This window comes from Nicotiana tabacum, chromosome 18, assembly GCF_000715075.1.
Source record: "Nicotiana tabacum cultivar K326 chromosome 18, ASM71507v2, whole genome shotgun sequence".
NCBI lineage: Eukaryota > Viridiplantae > Streptophyta > Magnoliopsida > Solanales > Solanaceae > Nicotiana > Nicotiana tabacum.
In genome coordinates, this window is record NC_134097.1 from 103613392 (window position 1) to 103619457 (window position 6066).

Consider the following 6066-nt stretch of genomic DNA (forward strand, 5'->3'; position numbering starts at 1 on the left):
TGCCAGAGTGTTTTCCAAGATTGACTTGCATTCAGGTTATCATCAGTTGAAGATTCGGGAGCCAGATATCCCGAAGACTACTTTCAGGACTCGGTATGGTCATTACGAGTTCCTTGTGATGTCATTCGGGTTGACCAACGCCCCAGCAGCATTTATACATTTGATGCACTGTGTATTTTGGCCTTATCTTCACTCATTCGTCATTGTCTTTATTTACGACATTCTGGTGTACTCCCGAGTCGGGAAGATCATAAGCAGCACCTGAGGATAGTGCTTCAGACCTTTGAGAGAAAATAATTTATATCCAAAGTTCTCTAAATGTAAGTTCTGGTTAGATTTCGTGGCATTTTTGGGCCACGTGGTGTCGAGTGAAGAGATCAAGGTGGATCCGAAGTAGGTGGAAGCAGTGAAGAATTGTCCTAGACTGTCCTCAGCTACATATGTTACATCTCGCGTTTTCGTAAGCTAAAAGTTTCATCTTCAGTTAATTGACACAGACTCGGGGGTGAGATTATCTTGAGGTTAATGTATTTACGCTATTTATAACAAGAGAGAAGTAAGTGTCATAAAGGATAAAGGGTATATTAATTAAAGAAAACGAGTTTCGTTGAAAGTGGCCAATTTAGGATAAAATACGGGCCGAGCGATAATACCCGATAATTAGGAACTAGAACCATGCAAGGTACCACATGACCACGGTAGTGTAATATATAAAGTATATTAAAAATTAGTAGTATTTTTAGGTAATTTGAGATAATTTTTAAATTATATGATTAATTGATTAATTACCAGTAACGGGACATTACCCAGTTAACTAATAAGTGGATAGAAATTAATTAATTACACGTGGCAAGAAGCCACAAAATTGGAAATGACTAAGTAGTCATTTATGCCTAGGTGGCTACCTAAGCATTAAATGGAAATTAATGAGTAACAAAACAAGACTTCTAACAAAGTCTTGCTACATTGGCATATTAGACAAAAAAGAACCAAGAAAAGGTTATCAATTAAAAAGGCAAACCCATCTTCTTGGTTGATGTCCAGAAAGCTTCAAAGAAGTGAACAGAAGCATATTGGTTTGATGTCCAGAAAGCTTCAAATATGTAAGTTTCATTCAAGTAATTTCAAAGAAGCAGAAGCAGATTTCGTTCAAAGAATTCAAAAAGCAGAAGCTTAATCTGATTTTTTTTTAGTTTTAAGTTTAATCAACGAAGGTTTTCCAATGGAATATTATACGGAGTTTTTCCTACTCCAGGTATGTTTAGGCCATCCTTTCTTTCTTTTGGCATGGTCCAAATTTTACAGAAGAAACTAGCAAACGCACAGTTTCTATAAATTACTCTATTCATAGAAATAGTAGGGGTGTCTATATTCTTGATTCCCCACGAGAATTATTATTATCTTCTGTTGATGGGTCTCAGAATAATATGCAGTTGAAAAAGTTTATCCGAAAGGAATAGTAAGATTATTACGTATTTTTCATGCATTTCACCTATTTATACATGTGCATTGACACATGACCTAGATGGCATTATATACGCGTATATATGTAAATATATGTATATTGGATATGGAAAAAGGTTACAGCGTTATATACGCACCACCACCTGATTAGCTGGTATATATTGATGATGTTGCCATGGTCGAGACGATATGATGGTTTGCCCTCAGTGTCTTGATGATATTATGTACACCCATACCTATGCATGACACGATATTTATACGCACGTGCATGACATTATAAATGTTTCAGAATTTACAAAGTTATTTAGATTTAAAGATGTGTTTCTTTATTCCATGTTTCATGTATGTATTTTACATACTAATTTACATGCCTTACATTTTTCGTACCGATGCCCTATTTCATAGGGCCTGTATTTTATGCCTGCATGTGCAGGTAGGCAAGCTGATGGTCCCCCTTCTTAGGATCCCTGATCAGCGAGGGTTAGTGTGCTCCACTTGATTCGGAGTTGCTTTTGATTTTGGTATGATACGTTTGTGTATATACAAGCTGACGGTCCCCCTTCTTAGGATCCCTGATCAGCGAGAGTTAGCGTGCTCCACTTGATCTGGAGCTGCTTTTGATTTTGGTACGATATGTTTGTATATATATATGGGTATGACGTAGCTCAGTCCCGTCTTTGTACAGTTATGTTTCTATTAGAGGTCTGTAGACAGTATGTCTAGTTGGGTTGTATGTGGCCTTGTCGGCTTTCAGTTTTGGATGTATTGTTGTCTATGGCAGCCTTGCCGGCTCGCCCACTGTATCCTACATGTATATACATATGCCTTGTTGGCAGGTTTCCTACATGTATGTTATTTTCGTAATTCAGCAGAAGTTATTCAGGTTCATATCTTAGACATATGTTTAGGGGTGTTTGACAGGTAGGACTCAGGCACTCATCGTGGCCCATCAGTTTGGGTCGTGACAACAGAGATCCAGAGCTTGCTTGTTTTGGCGGGGTATTACCATCGAGTTGTTGAGGGATTCTCATCTATTGCAGCACCTATGACGAGGCTGACCCAGAAGGGCGCTCCATTCAGGTGGATGGAAGAGTGTGATGAGAGCTTCCAAAAGCTCAAGACTGCTTTGACTACAACCCTAGTATTGGTATTGCTTTCAGGTTTGGGGTCATATACTATTTATTTTGATACGTCCTAAATTGGCATCGACGCAATGTAGATGCAGGACCGTAGGGTGATTGCCTAAACGTCCAGACAGCTGAAGGTGCATGAAAAGAACTATCATGTCCATGACCTTGAGCTAGCAGCTATTGTTCATGCCCTGAAGATTTGGAGGCACTATGTGTACGGTGTTCCTTGTGAGATCTATATTGTACATGGGAGTCTGCAGCAACTGCTCAAGCAGAAGGATCTTAATTTGCGTCAGAGGGGTGGTTAGAGGTGCTTAAGGATTATGATATCACCATTTTATACCACTCTAGAAAGGCCAATGTGGTGGCCGATGCCTTGAGTCGCTGGGCAGAGAGTTTGGGGAGTTTAGCATATCTAACAGCAACAGAAAGGCCCATGGTGTTGGATGTTCAAGCCTTAGCCATCCAGATTGTGAGATTGGATATTTTTTAGCCGAGTCGAGTATTGGCTTGTGTGGTCTCTTGGTCTTCTCTTTATGATAGTATCTGGGAGCATTAGTGTGATAACCCCCATCTGCTTGTCCTTAAGGACACGGTTCAGCACGGTGATGCTAAGGAGTGTCACCATTGGAGATAATTGTGCATTGAGGATACAGGGCAGGCTATGTGCCTAATGTAGACGGATTGCGTGAGTTGATTCTTCAGGAGGCCCACAGCTCGTGGTACTCCATTTATCCGGGTGCAGCAATGATGTATCAGGACTTGAGGCATCATTATTGGTGGCTAAGAATGAAGAATGACATAGTGGAATATGTGGCCCGATGTCTAAATTCCTAGTAGGTAAAGAAAGAGCATCAGCGGTCGGGTGGGTTGCTTCAGAAGATAGAGATTCCGTAATGGAAATGGGAGTGGGTTACTATGGATTTTGTTGTTGGACTCCCATAGACTTAGTGGAAGTTTGATGTAGTTTGGGTGATTGTGGACAGACTGACCAAGTCAACTCATTTCATTCCTGTGATGACTACCTATTCTTCCGAGCAACTAGCTCAAGTTTATAACTATGAGATTGTTAGATGTTATGGCATGCCAGTATCTATCATCTCTGAATGGGGTATGTAGTTTACAACATGGTTATGGAGGGTTGTATAGTAAGAGTTGGGTACTCACGTGGAGTTGAGCACAGCATTTCACCCTCAGACGGAAGGGCAGTCCGAGCGCACTATTTAGATTCTTGAGGATATGCTCCTTGTGTGTGTGATAGAATTTGGAGGTTCTTGTGATTAGTTCTTGCCACTTGCATAGTTTTCCTACAACAATCGTTATCAGTCCAGCATTCAGATGGCACCATATGAGGTTTTATATGGTAGGCAGTTTCGGTCCCTAGTGGGTTGGTTCAAGCCGCGCGAGGCCATATTTTTGGGTAAGGACTTGGTTCAGGATGCCTTAGAGAAGGTTAACATGATTCGCGATAGACTTCACATAACCTAGTCTAGATTGAAGAGTTATGCGGACCGAAAGGTTCGCGATGTTGCAATCATGGTTGGAGAGTGGGTCTTACTCCGGGTTTTGTCTATGAAGGTTGTTATGAGGTTTGGAAAGAAGGGCAAGCTGAGACCAAGGTTTATTGGTCCTTTTGAGGTGTTGCGGCGAGTTGGGGAGGTTACATATGAGCTCCTTACCTCCCAGCCTAGCAGGAGTTCATCCGATATTTCATGTTTTGATGCTCCGGAGGTATCACGACGATCCGTCTCTTGTGTTGGATTTCAGCTCAGTCCAGTTGGACAAGGATCTATCCTATGTTGAGGAGCTAGTGGCTATTTTGGATAGGCAGGTTCAAAAGCTGAGGTCAAAGAACATTGCATCAGTAAAGGTTCGGTGGAAGGGTCAGCCAGTCGAAGAGGCGACTTAGGATACCGAGCAGGATATGCGCAGCCATTATCCACACCTTTTCACCACTTCAGGTATGTCTTTATGCTCATTCGAGGATGAACGATTGTTTTAAGATGGGGAGGATGTCACAACCCAACCAGTCGTTTTGAGAGTTATAGCCCTGATCCCATGTTAACTGCTTCCCCCATATCTATTTCTGCTATTGTGACTTGCCGGGAGGTTTCGTTTTGGTTTTTGGAGTGTTTTGGGACACTTAGTCCTTAAACGAAGGCTTAAGCCTTAGGATTTGGACCGTAGTTGGAACTGTATGAAGAAGAATCTAGAATGGAGTTTCGTCAGTTTTGTTAGCTCCGTTGTGTGATTTTGGGCTTAGGGGCATGTATGGATTGTGTTTTGGAGGTTCGTAGCTTATTTAGGCTTGAAATGGCGAAGTTGAATTTCTGGAGATTTGGACTGGTGGTGGAATTTTTGATATTGGGGTCGAATCCCGATTCCGAAAATTGGAGTAGGTCCATGATGTTTAATATGACTTATGTGCAAAATTTTGAGTCGATCGGACGTGGTTTGATAAGTTTCGGCATCGGTTGTGTAAATTTGATGTTTTAAGTTCTTTAAGTTTGGATTGGAGTGTGATTCGTGTTTTTAGCGTTGTTTGATGTGATTTGAGGGCTCGACTAAATTCGTATGGTGTTTTAGGATTGGTTGGTATGTTTAGTTGAGGTCCCAGGGGGCCTCGGGCGTGTTTCGGATGCCCAACGAATCAATTTTTGGAATTAGGAGGTTTCTAAAGTTTCCTGGTGTCTGAGTTCTGGTTTCCTTATGCGCTCGCGTGAGTGATCTGTAATCGCATAAGCTAGTTGGGCGAAAGGATGGATTTGTTCTTCGCGTTCGCGGATAGGAGCATACAAACACGTAGTGGTGTTAGGCGGTGCTTCGTGAACGCATAGCTAAGGTTGTGTTCGCGTAGTTTTGAGTTGACCAAAGCTGGGCCACGTGCTTTGCCCATCGCGAACGCGTTGGGTTGTTCGCGATCACAAAATATGAGTTTTACGCGTTCGCGTAGAGTTAATTTATGAGGCACCAAAGTTGTGCTTCGCGATTTCGAGGCTATTTCCGCGATCGCGATTAAGGAATCCTTGGGCAGAATTTAAAGTTCAAAATCGAGGATTTTGAGTTCATATCACAAAATTGAATTGGGAGCTCAGTAGAAGGCAATTTTTAGAGAGATTCTTGCATGGGTGTTTGGGGTAAGTGATTTTTACCTAGTTTAGGTTAATTCCCATAATTATGTCTTTACTTTCATCATCAAATTAGTGATTTGGGGTGAAAAATGGGAAAACATATGAGAAAAGTTCTTAGGCTGAATTTTGGGGTTTTGATCGAGATTTTGCTATCAGATTTTAGTAAATTTGTTATGGTTAGACTCGTCAATGAATGGATGTTCATAATTTGTGACTTTACCCATTTTGAGATGTGGGCTCGGGGAGGCTTTCTGGGCGATTTTTCAATTTCTTGTGTTGGCTTTGATTTCATTAGCTAGATTAGTTTCTTCCAGTTATATTTATGTTATGTAATTGATTTT